Here is a 19,582-nt window from a genome sequence, read left to right as displayed (position 1 = left end):
CACGTCAGCCACCACTGCAACAGTCCATTGGCATATATTTAGGCCCAGCACACACACAGGCAGAGGAGAGAGGTCCCGTAACAGAGAATCTGGCTTCATGTCAGCAGAGAATCAGTCTGCATGTCATAGCAGAGAATGAGGCTTCACGTCAGCCACCACTGCAACAGTCCATTGGCATATATTTAGGCCCAGCACACACACAGGCAGAGGAGAGAGGTCCCGTAACAGAGAATCTGTCTTCATGTCAGCAGAGAATCAGTCTGCATGTCATAGCAGAGAATGAGGCTTCACGTCAGCCACCACTGCAACAGTCCATTGGCATATATTTAGGCCCAGCACCCAGGCAGAGGAGGGAGGTCCCGTAACAGAGAATCTGTCTTCATGTCAGCAGAGAATTAGTCTGCATGTCATAGCAGAGAATGAGGCTTCACGTCAGCCACCACTGCAACAGTCCATTGGCATATATTTAGGCCCAGCACCCAGGCAGAGGAGGGAGGTCCCGTAACAGAGAATCTGTCTTCATGTCAGCAGAGAATTAGTCTGCATGTCATAGCAGAGAATGAGGCTTCACGTCAGCCACCACTGCAACAGTCCATTAGCATATATTTAGGCCCAGCACACACACAGGCAGAGGAGAGAGGTCCCGTAACAGAGAATCTGGCTTCATGTCAGCAGAGAATCAGTCTGCATGTCATAGCAGAGAATGAGGCTTCACGTCAGCCACCACTGCAACAGTCCATTGGCATATATTTAGGCCCAGCACACACACAGGCAGAGGAGAGAGGTCCCGTAACAGAGGATCTGGCTTCATGTCAGCAGAGAATCAGTCTGCATGTCATAGCAGAGAATCAGGCTTCACGTCAGCCACCACTGCAACAGTCCATTGTCATAAATTTAGGCCCAGCACCCAGGCAGAGGAGAGAGGTCCCGTAACAGACAATCTGGCTTCATGTCAGCAGAGAATTAGTCTGCATGTCATAGCAGAGAATGAGGCTTCACGTCAGCCACCACTGCAACAGTCCATTGGCATATATTTAGGCCTAGCACACAGGCAGAGGAGAGAGGTCCCGTAACAGACAATCTGGCTTTATGTCAGCAGAGAATCAGTCTGCATGTCATAGCAGAGAATGAGGCTTCACGTCACCCACCACTGCAACAGTCCATTGGCATATATTTAGGCCTAGCACACAGACAGAGCAGAGAGGTCCCGTAACAGACGATCTGGCTTCATGTCAGCAGAGAATCAGTCTGCATGTCATAGCAGAGAATGAGGCTTCACGTCAGCCACCACTGCAACAGTCCATTGGCATATATTTAGGCCTAGCACACAGGCAGAGGAGAGAGGTCCCGTAACAGACAATCTGGCTTCATGTCAGCAGAGAATCAGTCTGCATGTCATAGCAGAGAATGAGGCTTCACGTCACCCACCACTGCAACAGTCCATTGGCATATATTTAGGCCTAGCACACAGGCAGAGCAGAGAGGTCCCGTAACAGACAATCTGGCTTCATGACAGCAGAGAATCAGTCTGCATGTCATAGCAGAGAATGAGGCTTCACGTCACCCACCACTGCAACAGTCCATTGGCATATATTTAGGCCTAGCACACAGGCAGAGCAGAGAGGTCCCGTAACAGACGATCTGGCTTCATGTCAGCAGAGAATCAGTCTGCATGTCATAGCAGAGAATGAGGCTTCACGTCACCCACCACTGCAACAGTCCATTGGCATATATTTAGGCCTAGCACACAGGCAGAGCAGAGAGGTCCCGTAACAGACAATCTGGCTTCATGTCAGCAGAGAATCAGTCTGCATGTCATAGCAGAGAATGAGGCTTCACGTCACCCACCACTGCAACAGTCCATTGGCATATATTTAGGCCTAGCACACAGGCAGAGCAGAGAGGTCCCGTAACAGACGATCTGGCTTCATGTCAGCAGAGAATCAGTCTGCATGTCATAGCAGAGAATGAGGCTTCACGTCACCCACCACTGCAACAGTCCATTGGCATATATTTAGGCCTAGCACACAGGCAGAGCAGAGAGGTCCCGTAACAGACAATCTGGCTTCATGTCAGCAGAGAATCAGTCTGCATGTCATAGCAGAGAATGAGACTTCACGTCACCCACCACTGCAACAGTCCATTGGCATATATTTAGGCCTAGCACACAGGCAGAGCAGAGAGGTCCCGTAACAGACAATCTGGCTTCATGACAGCAGAGAATCAGTCTGCATGTCATAGCAGAGAATGAGGCTTCACGTCACCCACCACTGCAACAGTCCATTGGCATATATTTAGGCCTAGCACACAGGCAGAGCAGAGAGGTCCCGTAACAGACGATCTGGCTTCATGTCAGCAGAGAATCAGTCTGCATGTCATAGCAGAGAATCAGGCTTCACGTCAGCCACCACTGCAACAGTCCATTGTCATAAATTTAGGCCCAGCACCCAGGCAGAGGAGAGAGGTCCCGTAACAGACAATCTGGCTTCATGTCAGCAGAGAATTAGTCTGCATGTCATAGCAGAGAATCAGGCTTCATGTCAGCCACCACTGCAACAGTCCATTGGCATATATTTAGGCCTAGCACACAGGCAGAGGAGAGGTTCATTCAACTTTGGGTAGCCTCGCAATATAATGGTAAAATGAAAATAAAAATAGGATTGAATGAGGAAGTGCCCTGGAGTCCAATAATATATGGTTATGGGGAGGTAGTTAATGTCTAATCTGGACAAGGGACGGACAGGTCCTGTGGGATCCATGCCTGGTTCATTTTTATGAACGTCAGCTTGTCCACATTGGCTGTAGACAGGCGGCTGCGTTTGTCTGTAATGACGCCCCCTGCCGTGCTGAATACACGTTCAGACAAAACGCTGGCTGCCGGGCAGGCCAGCACCTCCAAGGCATAAAAGGCTAGCTCTGGCCACGTGGACAATTTAGAGACCCAGAAGTTGAATGGGGCCGAACCATCAGTCAGTACGTGGATTGGTGTGCACACGTACTGTTCCACCATGTTAGTGAAATGTTGCCTCCTGCTAACACGTTGCGTATCAGGTGGTGGTGCAGTTAGCTGTGGCGTGTTGACAAAAGTTTTCCACATCTATGCCATGCTAACCCTGCCCTCAGAGGAGCTGGCCGTGACACAGCTGCCTTGGCGACCTCTTGCTCCTCCTCTGCCTTGGCCTTGGGCTTCCACTTGTTCCCCTGTGACATTTGGGAATGCTCTCAGTAGCGCGTCTACCAACGTGCGCTTGTACTCGCGCATCTTCCTATCACGCTCCAGTGCAGGAAGTAAGGTGGGCACATTGTCTTTGTAGCGTGGATCCAGCAGGGTGGCAACCCAGTAGTCCGCACAGGTTAAAATGTGGGCAACTCTGCTGTCGTTGCGCAGGCACTGCAGCATGTAGTCGCTCATGTGTGCCAGGCTGCCCAGGGGTAAGGACAAGCTGTCCTCTGTGGGAGGCGTATCGTCATCGTCCTGCCTTTCCCCCCAGCCACGCACCAGTGATGGACCCGAGCTGCGTTGGGTGCCACCCCGCTGTGACCATGCTTCATCCTCATCCTCCTCCACCTCCTCCTCATCCTCGTCCTCCTCGTCCTCCAGTAGTGGGCCCTGGCTGGCCACATTTGTACCTGGCCTCTGCTGTTGCCAAAAACCTCCCTCTGAGTCACTTCGAAGAGACTGGCCTGAAAGTGCTAAAAATGACCCCTCTTCCTCCTCCTCCTCCTCCTCCTGGGCCACCTCCTCTTCCATCATCGCCCTAAGTGTTTTCTCAAGGAGACATAGAAGTGGTATTGTAACGCTGATAACGGTGTCATCGCCACTGGCCATGTTGGTGGAGTACTCGAAACAGCGCAACAGGGCACACAGGTCTCGCATGGAGGCCCAGTCATTGGTGGTGAAGTGGTGCTGTTCTGTAGTGCGACTGACCCGTGCGTGCTGCAGCTGAAACTCCACTATGGCCTGCTGCTGCTCGCACAGTCTGTCCAGCATGTGCAAGGTGGAGTTCCACCTGGTGGGCACGTCGCATATGAGGCGGTGAGCGGGAAGGCCGAAGTTACGCTGTAGCGCAGACAGGCGAGCAGCAGCAGGATGTGAACGCCGGAAGCGCGAACAGACGGCCCGCACTTTATGCAGCAGCTCTGACATGTCGGGGTAGTTGTGAATGAACTTCTGCACCACCAAATTCAGCACATGCGCCAAGCAATGGATGTGCGTCAAATTGGCTAGTCCCAGAGCTGCAACGAGATTTCGCCCATTATCACACACCACCAGGCCGGGCTTGAGGCTCACCGGCAGCAACCACTCGTCGGTCTGTTGTTCAATACCCCGCCACAACTCCTGTGCGGTGTGGGGCCTGTCCCCCAAACATATGAGTTTCAGAATGGCCTGCTGACGTTTACCCCGGGCTGTGCTGAAGTTGGTGGTGAAGGTGTGTGGCTGACTGGATGAGCAGGTGGAAGAAGAGGAGGAGGAAGCCGAGAAGGAGGAGGTGGCAACAGGAGGCAAAGAATGTTGCCCTGCGATCCTTGGCGGCGGAAGGACGTGCGCCAAACAGCTCTCCGCCTGGGGCCCAGCTGCCACTACATTTACCCAGTGTGCAGTTAGGGAGATATAGCGTCCCTGGCCGTGCTTACTGGTCCACGTATCTGTGGTTAGGTGGACCTTGCTACAGATGGCGTTGCGCAGTGCACACTTGATTTTATCGGATACTTGGTTGTGCAGGGAAGGCACGGCTCTCTTGGAGAAGTAGTGCCGGCTGGGAACAACATACTGTGGGACAGCAAGCGACATGAGCTGTTTGAAGCTGTCTGTGTCCACCAGCCTAAATGACAGCATTTCATAGGCCAGTAGTTTAGAAATGCTGGCATTCAGGGCCAGGGATCGAGGGTGGCTAGGTGGGAATTTACGCTTTCTATCAAATGTTTGTGAGATGGAGAGCTGAACGCTGGCGTGTGACATGGTTGAGACGCTTGGTGACGGAGGTGGTGGTGGTGGTGTTGGTGGTACATCCCCTGTTTGCTGGGCGGCAGGTGCCAACGTTCCTCCAGAGGCGGAGGAAGAGGCCGAGGCGGCAGCAGCAGAATAGGCCGAGGCGGCAGCAGCAGAAGAGGTAGCAGGGGGAGCCTGAGTGACTTCCTTGGTTTTAAGGTGTTTACTCCACTGCAGTTCATGCTTTGCATGCAGGTGCCTGGTCATGCAGGTTGTGCTCAGGTTCAGAACGTTAATGCCTCGCTTCAGGCTCTGATGGCACAGCGTGCAAACCACTCGGGTCTTGTCGTCAGCACATTGTTTGAAGAAGTGCCATGCCAGGGAACTCCTTGAAGCTGCCTTTGGGGTGCTCGGTCCCAGATGGCGGCGGTCAGTAGCAGGCGGAGTCTCTTGGCGGCGGGTGTTCTGCTTTTGCCCACTGCTCCCTCTTTTGCTACGCTGTTGGCTCGGTCTCACCACTGCCTCTTCCTCCGAACTGTGAAAGTCAGTGGCACGACCTTCATTCCATGTGGGGTCTAGGACCTCATCGTCCCCTGCATCGTCTTCCACCCAGTCTTGATCCCTGACCTCCTGTTCAGTCTGCACACTGCAGAAAGACGCAGCAGTTGGCACCTGTGTTTCGTCATCATCAGAGACATGCTGAGGTGGTATTCCCATGTCCTCATCATCAGGAAACATAAGTGGTTGTGCGTCAGTGCATTCTATGTCTTTCACCGCTGGGGAAGGGCTAGGTGGATGCCCTTGGGAAACCCTGCCAGCGGAGTCTTCAAACAGCATAAGAGACTGCTGCATAACTTGAGGCTGAGACAGTTTCCCTGGTATGCATGGGGGTGATGTGACAGACTGATGGGGTTGGTTTTCAGGCGCCATCTGTGCGCTTTCTGCAGAAGACTGGGTGGGAGATAATGTGAACGTGCTGGATCCACTGTCGGCCACCCAATTGACTAATGCCTGTACCTGCTCAGGCCTTACCATCCTTAGAACGGCATTGGGCCCCACCATATATCGCTGTAAATTCTGGCGGCTACTGGGACCTGAGGTAGTTGGTACACTAGGACGTGTGGATGTGGCAGAACGGCCACGTCCTCTCCCAGCACCAGAGGGTCCACTAACACCACCACGACCATGTCCACGTCCGCGTCCCTTACTAGATGTTTTTCTCATTGTTATGGTTCACCACAACAACAAATATATTATTTGGCCCAATGTATTGTATTCAAATTCAGCGGGATATAAATTTGAGGCCTAGTATTTAGGCGCTGGGTGACCGGTATGGATTTAGTGACAGAATTAGACTTGGAAATGCACAGAAGCGTGTGTGTGTGAAGTTATTCTGAATGACCCAATGTGCACCTTGAATATTATATACCCTTTTAGGGATAGATTTCAAATAGCTCTGATATAGCAGAAACCACTAAATTATGAAATTGCTAAATTGGGAATTGTATTTCAACCCAGAACAAAAAATGTGCTTTGACGGACACTAAATAACTTTCCCAGCCACAACAGGACAGCGTTAACGAGAGATTTAGCAGGATATAAATTTGAGGCCTAGTATTTAGGCGCTGGGTGACAGGTATGGGTTTAGTGACAGAATTAGACTTGGAAATACACAGTAGCGGGTGTGTGTGAAGTTATTCTGAATGACCCAATGTGCACCTTGAATATTATATACCCTTTTAGGGATAGATTTCAAATAGCTCTGATATAGCAGAAACCACTAAATTATGAAATTGCTAAATTGGGAATTGTATTTCAACCCAGAACAAGAAATGTGCTTGAACGGACACTAAATAACTCGCCCAGCTACAGCACTAACGACAGATTTAGCTGGATATGAATTTGAGGCCTAGTATTTAGGCGCTGGGTGACAGGTATGGGTTTAGTGACAGAATTAGACTTGGAAATACACAGTAGCGGGTGTGTGTGAAGTTATTCTGAATGACCCAATGTGCACCTTGAATATTATATACCCTTTTAGGGATAGATTTCAAATAGCTCTGATATAGCAGAAACCACTAAATTATGAAATTGCTAAATTGGGAATTGTATTTCAACCCAGAACAAGAAATGTGCTTGAACGGACACTAAATAACTCGCCCAGCTACAGCACTAAGGACAGATTTAGCTGGATATAAATTTGAGGCCTAGTATTTAGGCGCTGGGTGACAGGTATGGGTTTAGTGACAGAATTAGACTTGGAAATGCACAGTAGCGGGTGTGTGAAGTTATTCTGAATGTCCCTATGTGCACCTTCAATATGATCTACCCTTTTAGGGATAGATTTCAAATAGCTCTGATATAGCAGAAACCACTAAATTATGAAATTGCTAAATTGGGAATTGTATTTCAACCCAGAACAAGAAATGTGCTTGAACGGACACTAAATAACTCGCCCAGCTACAGCACTAAGGACAGATTTAGCTGGATATAAATTTGAGGCCTAGTATTTAGGCGCTGGGTGACAGGTATGGGTTTAGTGACAGAATTAGACTTGGAAATACACAGTAGCGGGTGTGTGTGAAGTTATTCTGAATGACCCAATGTGCACCTTGAATATTATATACCCTTTTAGGGATAGATTTCAAATAGCTCTGATATAGCAGAAACCACTAAATTATGAAATTGCTAAATTGGGAATTGTATTTCAACCCAGAACAAGAAATGTGCTTGAACGGACACTAAATAACTCGCCCAGCTACAGCACTAAGGACAGATTTAGCTGGATATAAATTTGAGGCCTAGTATTTAGGCGCTGGGTGACAGGTATGGGTTTAGTGACAGAATTAGACTTGGAAATGCACAGTAGCGGGTGTGTGAAGTTATTCTGAATGTCCCTATGTGCACCTTCAATATGATCTACCCTTTTAGGGATAGATTTCAAATAGCTCTGATATAGCAGAAACCACTAAATTATGAAATTGCTAAATTGGGAATTGTATTTCAACCCAGAACAAGAAATGTGCTTGAACGGACACTAAATAACTCGCCCAGCTACAGCACTAAGGACGGATTTAGCTGGATATAAATTTGAGGCCTAGTATTTAGGCGCTGGGTGACAGGTATGGGTTTAGTGACAGAATTAGACTTGGAAATACACAGTAGCGGGTGTGTGTGAAGTTATTCTGAATGACCCAATGTGCACCTTGAATATTATATACCCTTTTAGGGATAGATTTCAAATAGCTCTGATATAGCAGAAACCACTAAATTATGAAATTGCTAAATTGGGAATTGTATTTCAACCCAGAACAAGAAATGTGCTTGAACGGACACTAAATAACTCGCCCAGCTACAGCACTAAGGACAGATTTAGCTGGATATAAATTTGAGGCCTAGTATTTAGGCGCTGGGTGACAGGTATGGGTTTAGTGCCAGAATTAGACTTGGAAATACACAGTAGCGGGTGTGTGTGAAGTTATTCTGAATGACCCAATGTGCACCTTGAATATTATATACCCTTTTAGGGATAGATTTCAAATAGCTCTGATATAGCAGAAACCACTAAATTATGAAATTGCTAAATTGGGAATTGTATTTCAACCCAGAACAAGAAATGTGCTTGAACGGACACTAAATAACTCGCCCAGCTACAGCACTAAGGACAGATTTAGCTGGATATAAATTTGAGGCCTAGTATTTAGGCGCTGGGTGACAGGTATGGGTTTAGTGACAGAATTAGACTTGGAAATGCACAGTAGCGGGTGTGTGAAGTTATTCTGAATGTCCCTATGTGCACCTTCAATATGATCTACCCTTTTAGGGATAGATTTCAAATAGCTCTGATATAGCAGAAACCACTAAATTATGAAATTGCTAAATTGGGAATTGTATTTCAACCCAGAACAAGAAATGTGCTTGAACGGACACTAAATAACTCGCCCAGCTACAGCACTAAGGACAGATTTAGCTGGATATAAATTTGAGGCCTAGTATTTAGGCGCTGGGTGACAGGTATGGGTTTAGTGACAGAATTAGACTTGGAAATACACAGTAGCGGGTGTGTGTGAAGTTATTCTGAATGACCCAATGTGCACCTTGAATATTATATACCCTTTTAGGGATAGATTTCAAATAGCTCTGATATAGCAGAAACCACTAAATTATGAAATTGCTAAATTGGGAATTGTATTTCAACCCAGAACAAGAAATGTGCTTGAACGGACACTAAATAACTCGCCCAGCTACAGCACTAAGGACAGATTTAGCTGGATATAAATTTGAGGCCTAGTATTTAGGCGCTGGGTGACAGGTATGGGTTTAGTGACAGAATTAGACTTGGAAATGCACAGTAGCGGGTGTGTGAAGTTATTCTGAATGTCCCTATGTGCACCTTCAATATGATCTACCCTTTTAGGGATAGATTTCAAATAGCTCTGATATAGCAGAAACCACTAAATTATGAAATTGCTAAATTGGGAATTGTATTTCAACCCAGAACAAGAAATGTGCTTGAACGGACACTAAATAACTCGCCCAGCTACAGCACTAAGGACAGATTTAGCTGGATATAAATTTGAGGCCTAGTATTTAGGCGCTGGGTGACAGGTATGGGTTTAGTGACAGAATTAGACTTGGAAATACACAGTAGCGGGTGTGTGTGAAGTTATTATGAATGACCCAATGTGCACCTTGAATATTATATACCCTTTTAGGGATAGATTTCAAATAGCTCTGATATAGCAGAAACCACTAAATTATGAAATTGCTAAATTGGGAATTGTATTTCAACCCAGAACAAGAAATGTGCTTGAACGGACACTAAATAACTCGCCCAGCTACAGCACTAAGGACAGATTTAGCTGGATATAAATTTGAGGCCTAGTATTTAGGCGCTGGGTGACAGGTATGGGTTTAGTGACAGAATTAGACTTGGAAATGCACAGTAGCGGGTGTGTGAAGTTATTCTGAATGTCCCTATGTGCACCTTCAATATGATCTACCCTTTTAGGGATAGATTTCAAATAGCTCTGATATAGCAGAAACCACTAAATTATGAAATTGCTAAATTGGGAATTGTATTTCAACCCAGAACAAGAAATGTGCTTGAACGGACACTAAATAACTCGCCCAGCTACAGCACTAAGGACGGATTTAGCTGGATATAAATTTGAGGCCTAGTATTTAGGCGCTGGGTGACAGGTATGGGTTTAGTGACAGAATTAGACTTGGAAATACACAGTAGCGGGTGTGTGTGAAGTTATTCTGAATGACCCAATGTGCACCTTGAATATTATATACCCTTTTAGGGATAGATTTCAAATAGCTCTGATATAGCAGAAACCACTAAATTATGAAATTGCTAAATTGGGAATTGTATTTCAACCCAGAACAAGAAATGTGCTTGAACGGACACTAAATAACTCGCCCAGCTACAGCACTAAGGACAGATTTAGCTGGATATAAATTTGAGGCCTAGTATTTAGGCGCTGGGTGACAGGTATGGGTTTAGTGACAGAATTAGACTTGGAAATACACAGTAGCGGGTGTGTGTGAAGTTATTCTGAATGACCCAATGTGCACCTTGAATATTATATACCCTTTTAGGGATAGATTTCAAATAGCTCTGATATAGCAGAAACCACTAAATTATGAAATTGCTAAATTGGGAATTGTATTTCAACCCAGAACAAGAAATGTGCTTGAACGGACACTAAATAACTCGCCCAGCTACAGCACTAAGGACAGATTTAGCTGGATATAAATTTGAGGCCTAGTATTTAGGCGCTGGGTGACAGGTATGGGTTTAGTGACAGAATTAGACTTGGAAATGCACAGTAGCGGGTGTGTGAAGTTATTCTGAATGTCCCTATGTGCACCTTCAATATGATCTACCCTTTTAGGGATAGATTTCAAATAGCTCTGATATAGCAGAAACCACTAAATTATGAAATTGCTAAATTGGGAATTGTATTTCAACCCAGAACAAGAAATGTGCTTGAACGGACACTAAATAACTCGCCCAGCTACAGCACTAAGGACAGATTTAGCTGGATATAAATTTGAGGCCTAGTATTTAGGCGCTGGGTGACAGGTATGGGTTTAGTGACAGAATTAGACTTGGAAATGCACAGTAGCGGGTGTGTGAAGTTATTCTGAATGTCCCTATGTGCACCTTTAATATGATCTACCCTTTTAGGGATAGATTTCAAATAGCTCTGATATAGCAGAAACCACTAAATTATGAAATTGCTAAATTGGGAATTGTATTTCAACCCAGAACAAGAAATGTGCTTGAACGGACACTAAATAACTCGCCCAGCTACAGCACTAACGACAGATTTAGCTGGATATGAATTTGAGGCCTAGTATTTAGGCGCTGGGTGACAGGTATGGGTTTAGTGACAGAATTAGACTTGGAAATGCACAGTAGCGGGTGTGTGAAGTTATTCTGAATGTCCCTATGTGCACCTTCAATATGATCTACCCTTTTAGGGATAGATTTCAAATAGCTCTGATATAGCAGAAACCACTAAATTATGAAATTGCTAAATTGGGAATTGTATTTCAACCCAGAACAAGAAATGTGCTTGAACGGACACTAAATAACTCGCCCAGCTACAGCACTAACGACAGATTTAGCTGGATATGAATTTGAGGCCTAGTATTTAGGCGCTGGGTGACAGGTATGGGTTTAGTGACAGAATTAGACTTGGAAATGCACAGTAGCGGGTGTGTGTGAAGTTATTCTGAATGACCCTATGTGCACCTTGAATATTGTATACCCTTTTAGGGATAGATTTCAAATAGTTCTGATACAGCAGAAACCACTAAATTTTTAAATTGCTAAATTGGGAATTGTATTTCAACCCAGAACAAAAAATGTGCTTTGACGGACACTAAATAACTTTCCCAGCCACAACAGGACAGCGGTAACGAGAGATTTAGCGGGATATAAATTTGAGGCCTAGTATTTAGGCGCTGGGTGACCGGTATGGATTTAGTGACAGAATTAGACTGGGATATGGCCAAAAAATAACCACACTATTGCTGGTTAAATGCACTTGGTGATGGGCGCAGCTTGCCCCTGATGTAGTATATGGCCAAAAAATGAACAGACTATTGCTGGTTAAATGCACTTGGTGTCACAGCTTGACCAACCACACTACTGAGGGTTAAATGCACTTGGTGACGGGCGCAGCTTGCCCCTGATGTAGTATATGGCCAAAAAATGAACAGACTATTGCTGGTTAAATGCACTTGGTGACGGGCGCAGCTTGCCCCTGATTTAGTATATGGCCAAAAAATGAACAGACTATTGCTGGTTAAATGCACTTGGTGTGATAGCTTGACCAACCACACTACTGAGGGTTAAATGCACTTGGTGACGGGCGCAGCTTGCCCCTGATGTAGTATATGGCCAAAAAATAAACAGACTATTGCTGGTTAAATGCACTTGGTGTGACAGCTTCACCCTGATGTAGGCTTTAGCCAAAAAACAAACGCACCATTGAGGGTTAAATGCACTTGGTGACAGGCGCAGCTTGCCCCTGATGTAGTATATGGCCAAAAAATAAACAGACTATTGCTGGTTAAATGCACTTGGTGTGACAGCTTCACCCTGATGTAGGCTTTAGCCAAAAAACAACCACACCATTGAGGGTTAAATGCACTTGGTCGCAGCTTGTGCTGGCGCACCACAAGACACAAAATGGCCGCCGATCACCCCAGAAAAATGTGACTGACAAACGGTCTGGGCAGCCTAAAAACAGTGAGCAATTGAGGATCAGCAGCTCAATGATCCACAGCTGCAGATCGATCAGTTAATCAAGTCCTTTGGAGGAGTTAATCTGCCTAATCTCGCCCTACTGTCGCAGCCGCAACCTCTCCCTACGCTAATCAGAGCAGAGTGACGGGCGGCGCTATGTGACTCCAGCTTAAATAGAGGCTGGGTCACATGGTGCTCTGGCCAATCACAGCCATGCCAATAGTAGGCATGGCTGTGATGGCCTCTTGGGGCAAGTAGTATGACGCTTGTTGATTGGCTGCTTTGCAGCCTTTCAAAAAGCGCCAAGAAAGCGTCACAAAAGCGCGAAGAAAGCGACGAACACCGAACCCGAACCCGGACTTTTACGAAAATGTCCGGGTTCGGGTCCGTGTCACGGACACCCCAAAATTCGGTACGAACCCGAACTATACAGTTCGAGTTCGCTCATCCCTACTGGAGAGGGCTTTTTTTTAAGAGCTTTTATCAGGAGCGTCGTAAATATGACACTTTATTCTGCAATTTCTAAGCCTGCAAGAACACTGGATGTGGTGTTTCACAGTGAAGTGCACTCTGTTCTCTGCATTGAGCTGCTTCATGGCCAATCCCATCTGCTGTAAGTAACAGCCGTAGCATCCAACCAGGAGACCACTACAACTGCACATTGAATGCACTTGCAGGAGCAGAACCTTGCAGAATAAAAGTTCATATTTACACTACCTTTGATACAAAAATAATCTATAAAAGATATTCCCTGTCTGCTTACAGCATTTAAACGACTGGGCTGTACGGAGGTAAAATTTGTTGAGTCTGAAGTCTTGCAAGACTTCGGTAAAGAACTTAGGACTTCAATTATACAACTTGAAAACCATTTTAAAACAGTAATCCAATGTTGGCTTCAGTACCGACTAGAACGAGGCTTCGGACTTAACGAATTTCACTGCACGCAGCCCATACTTTTCAATGATGCACGGAGACGAGTGTCTGTAAAGCATTCAAATGGAGTTTTGAACTAAGCAACTTCTGATCTATGAAACAAAGCGCACTTCGCTCACACCTATATGTTACATTTAGTTTTGATCAAAGCAAATCATTTGAAGTGAAATTCGGTCCAAAGCTTTGATTCGCAATTAATCAGAATTTCCTCACGCTTTATGATAACAAATCAGCTATTCCTAAAATGGCGGCTGCACATGTTACAAAGTAAAAGTAAGAAGCCTGGAAACATCAGATCAATAGCCAGCCCCTGTAATGTCACAGCCCTGTAAACCCCTAATCCCACGCGGTCTCCACCATTTCACTGTGAGCTGAGCATAGGGAGAGACGTGACAAGCGCTCATGCACTAGGGACAGTGTTGCTGAAAACGATTAATAGAATAATATTGGAGAGGGAGAGTGCAGGAAAGTGCAAGGAGAGTGCAGAGAGAGTGCAGGGAGATGGAAGGGAGAGTGCAAGGAGAGTGCAGGGAGATGGAAGGGAGAGTGCAAGGAGAGTGCAGGGAAACTTATGCTGCATCAGATTTGTTTATTTATTCCTATTTATTCCTACATCAGCCATAAACTAAGACATGTAATGCAATACCAATAAGATAAAAGCCTTTATTATTCTGGTGCAAGCATGCCAACCAATACCATCCAGCCTACACCCCTTACGGTGACCAGGTCTTAATGATGACTATCCTCATCTTTAGATGGCTTTACTCCTTCCAAATCATCCCTCAAATTCTCCATGTTCTAGGTCAGCAAGATGCAGAGAGAGGAGGAGCTGAATGTTCCTGATGACATATTCTCATCGATATTAGATGATGTGGAATAGGAGGAAAAGCAGATGGGAGAAGAATGGCTCCCACTTGTAGGGCAGGAGAGCGCTGGTGTAAAGTAGAACTTGATTAGTTGCCCATAGCAACCAATCAGATTCCACCTTTTATTTTCCAAAGGAGCTATGAAAAATAAAATCTGGAATCTGATTGGTTGCTATGGGCAATTAAGCCAGTTCTACTTTACACCAGTTTGATAAATCTCCCCCTTAGTGTTTACTGTCATATAACCTGCAGAAGATTGCAGGCCAGAGCAGCAATAATATAAAAAGGAATTTAAACAATAGTGGTATTTATGAATTAAGGTGTAATTATGTACACATCATTGGTAGACTTAAAGGAGTATAGTAGAAGCCTATGCAGATACTATCCTAATGGGTCTAATTTCTCTTTAATGACACTCCAGTTCCTTTGTTAGTCTTTGGTATTAGTAGTTCTAGTGGGTAGATTGCACTGTGTGTCAGACTCAGGGAGCATTTAATATGCAGACATTAGTTTTATTGAAGAATCCTTCAATGTTTATTGACCCAATCCCTGCAATTACTCTACTGACCAAGAGTGGTCAATAATCACCTGAGGAGAAAATGTGCGAATAAAATGGCTTTCTAAGCATTGATGATGCAAATTCAATAAAAAGGATCATGTGCATTGATGAAATATGTTAGCGAAGAGGTTTCTCACAGCCTACCTCCCGTGGACGTGCCTGACATTAGCTAAAGAGGAAACACTGGAAGAAACTGGTTAAATTCATTATTATTAGCATTCAGGATAAAAAAAAAATATATATAGGACATTGCTATTAATTAAAGCAATTGACAATATAAGTTAAAGTTTTTTTTGTCGATCTTGAAATACAATATTCATTTTTATTTTGAAGAATTAGGTTTTTGTTTAAATTTTTGAATATAATATTGGTCCCTGTTTGATAAAATAACTAAAAACAGCTAGTATCATTTGACTTTTTACCGATTTATAGAAATCAGAATACAAATTGTCTCAGATTTTTCCCCCCATTTTTTGTGTCTCCAAAGGCAGTTCATTTACACACCTAGAAACCAGACTAAATAAGAGCACTTCTAGGCAATAGATTTCCATTGAGTTCTTTGTGTATTAATAAGACTTAAAGGATTTTATGGCAATACAATATTGATGCTAAGGGTAGGCCTTCAATTTCAGAGAGGTGGAGGTCCAATGTGACTCAGTCTGATTGATGAGCTGACTGATGGGGCTGTGGTGCTCCAGTCTTCTTCATTGTTGATCAGACACTGCCTGGTACATTTGGTAGTGGCTCTGCCTCTTGTTGCATTTCAGGCCCATTAATTTAAATGGAACTAAACTGCAGTAAACTGCAATACTGGGCACATTTGCTATTAAAAGTATGAAACTGTGCCTGGTAGACAATGAAGGGGATGCAGTGATGCAGCCCCTTTAATCAGAGGATCAGTGGGGGTGCCAGAAGTTGAATACCCACTGATCTGATATGGATGCCTATTAATGTCCAAGACAACTCCTTTAAATTGATCTGTTGCTTTGCTGAGCATTAACTTGATGGTTGAATGTTGGCCTGAGCTTGATACATACTAATAGCTATATGCATGGTGCTACAGTTGTGTCACAACACCAATCCATATACAGTATAGAGTGAATATGTTGTTTGAAATCTCTATGTAAGTCTCACAATCTCTGTGTTTATACTTTAGACCATTTTAAAGGGAACCTGTCACCACCAAAAACCATCTGAAGCTGCCAGCAGTACCTGAGGGTAGCGAGCAGTGTGTTTTTGACGATTGTTTCGTTCCTGAATGCAGATGAGGCAGAAGCTCTGAAAACGTTCCTTTATCCCCTGCCGGCGCGCTTCTCAAGACATGCTTGAAGTCAAGGGGGCAGCGGCCTCCTTGCTTCAAGTCAAGGTAACCACGCCCCCTTCCTTGTGAATGACAGCCGGCAGTTTGGCTGGCTTTGCAGAACTCTCTGCATAAGTGCTGTCAGTCACAGCAAAGGGGCAGGGAAGGGGGCGTGGTTACCTTGACTGGAAGCATGTGTGGAGAAGCGCGCCGGGCAGGGGAGAAAGGAACTTTTTCAGAGCTTTTTGCATTCAGGAACAAAGGGATATCATCAAGGGCCGCACTCAAAAACATTTAAAACAGCAAATATCAGCATGATGCAATCAAAGTAGAGCATACACCATGATAAGTGACCCCACTCCAGACCAATCTCCCTGTTTGCTTGATGGATATGCACCTGTGACTATGAATATGAATGTGCTAGTCAAAATTTTCTTGTAGTATATATTGAGGGTAGCGCCTCTTTTAGACTGAGCAACGCCCATCTGCCTGGGGCTTCTGAGCAGAGTATAAATGAAGCTGGTTTCTACACTGCCATGAAAATTGTAGGCTTAGTTAAGTCCAAGAGAGGCGGTATATTATTGTTAGGTACCCATGTGCGGAAGCCACCTTGACCCCTGGTAGATGGGCCCGACACACGTTTGATCAAAAATGTGCGCAAGGAGCTTCTATTTTTCCATTTATAGTAGGTATACTACCCCTTTCATTTAGAATGATCCCCATTTCTCAGCTCTATTGTTTGTATGTGAAATGTTGTGCAGCCATTTTTTTTTGTCAATCATCTACAATATAAACATATCAGAAAGGATTATATCATATGTGCAAAAGTGCCCACAAGCACAGTTATACCCAAAATGAGCAACCAATCAATTATAAAATAAGATCATAGTGCAAATATCACCAAAATAAATAGGAGCAGAGGGGGTCGGGTCTAGAAGATCCTTTGGGATTTGGGATGTTGTATAATGCTGTGGATTAAGTTGGTGCTATAGTAATGGGAATGTGTCATCAGAAAACAATGTTTTATGTTCAACTTTATTTTAATTTTTTTGTGATTTTTTCTTTTTAATTATAATGTCAATATCTGTATAAAATGGATCTGTGGGTCCTGTGTTATCTATACATAGAGGTGTCATCTGTCATTGTAATTCTGTCTGTAATTATAATGAGATGACTGCTGGAAAGTGATCTGTACAGAGCAAGAAGGCTTGACATATTTTTGACTTAGTGGTAAGTGTGAAAACGGCAGAATATTAAATTTTTTTTAAAATATAGTGGAACTGTAAATATAAAAAAAAACACTGCAATTCTAAAAACATGATTTAAATATTAGATAATTTTCTCACAACATAGGGGGTCATTTATTAAGACTGGCATTTCTTAATAACCCCTATAGCTGGCGGCCTCTACATAACTTCGGCGTATCCAGCGCCAGTTCTAAATTAAATGTAAGACAGCTTCCTTGCTGGCTTACATTTAGACCATTTTCTATGCCTAAAGCAAGCATAGCAAATGTTGAATGAGACGGGCCTACCGGCTCATCCCCTTTCCCGCCCACGCCACACCCACTTTTGGTAGTCCTGCCATGAAGGGGGTAAAGTTGCATACTGCGGTGAAAATAACCTTTGTGCCACAATCTGCACCAGAAATATGCCTAATATAGACATATTTCTGTATAATAAATACCCCCCCCCCCCCCATTCTCTTTAAGATTGGCTGTGTAATGATCAAACTTTGAATGGTCAATCCCTTTAATTCATACATGATACAAGATATAAACCTATTAAAGCTTAATGGTTTTCTCTCTTTTGCAGTCATTGCATCTAGGTAACCGAGCACAGCCATACTAATCTTCACAAGTAAGTTATGTATTTCACATTTAATGAACCTTCTAATTGTCAAACTGCGTGAGGTTAATGCTTTCTGTAGAAACAAAGACCTCTGTCTGCTTAAACGTATAAAAGTTTGTCATTGTTGTGTCTGTTGAGCCGTTTGCTATTAAAAGTGTTTGATAGAGCTTTTTCTTTAGTCAAGGAACTTAAATTATGTTCTTTTTGCTGTAATTTTTTTTTTTTTTTTTTTACTGAATGAATTTGAGGAATAAAGATATTTGCTTTGACTAATAACCCAGGTCACGTTTCACGACTCATTATGGGGCCAGATATTGCCCAACAAGGTAGACTTTTAAAGGAAGCATTGCAATAGGGAGTAACTATAGGGGGTGCATATTTTGCAGCTGGCCCTTCTACCACATAGGAGGACACCGGTATAATAAATGGCACGTGATGACTGTGCTACCTGGTACACATTTTGGGGGGCTACTGTTGTTCTCCTTCCAAAATGTGCCTTTTTTTATTGTAGATTTTGAATTTATGTCTAAAGAAAATATAGATGGAGCACAACTCAGGAGACACAAGTGCATTCTTAACCCCTTAGTTATATAACTAATTTTAGCCTTAAGGACCAGCAGCATTGTGTTCAAGTAGTCATAACTTTATTTTATTTTATTTTTTTCCTACAGTTTAGATGCATGAGAGAGTTGAGTATTATTGTAGGATCTGGAGTTTGGGAAAAATAGGCTTAACACAAATTAGGTGCATAAAGCGTTTACTAAACTATAATAAAAGATATATACAAATATATACAAAGATAAAGTAAAGTAACTGTTACCATAAGTCGTCAAACAGATAGGTTGGCTCCAGATCAACCAGCATCGAACATGGTACTCGGCCGACTCCAATACGATACAAAGAGAGGTAATGGTAGCAACATATCTTACCCTGATGATGTTTTCAATGAAACTGAAATATTTGTTCCAAAACTAAGTGTTTTCTAGTCTCCTCGCCACTCCTAGCCCCACCTAAAAGTTAGTACACATGTACAGTTACCTCATACTGCAAAAATGTGGCCAGGTATCAGACATCACTAAATAGTTATATTACAAGGAATAGAAGGACAAATTGCTTTATAAGTAGTAGTTTTATTTTTATTATTTTATTTTTAGGTCAAAAGATTAAAAAAAACATAAATTTGAACATTATTATGTGCCATATATTTTTTTTTACAGTGTTCACAGTGTAGTATAAATAACATGATACCTTTATTCTGTGGGTCAGTATGATTAAGATGCTGCCAAATGTATATATTTAGAATATTTTAAATGTTTTTAATATTTTTTTCTCTTCTCTCTGTAGCAAATGTCAGCTCTCCCATTGCCCCCTCTTCT

The sequence above is a fragment of the Bufo gargarizans genome, chromosome 10, assembly GCF_014858855.1.
Source record: "Bufo gargarizans isolate SCDJY-AF-19 chromosome 10, ASM1485885v1, whole genome shotgun sequence".
NCBI classification, from domain to species: domain Eukaryota; kingdom Metazoa; phylum Chordata; class Amphibia; order Anura; family Bufonidae; genus Bufo; species Bufo gargarizans.
Note: the sequence above shows the minus strand (reverse complement) of the source record.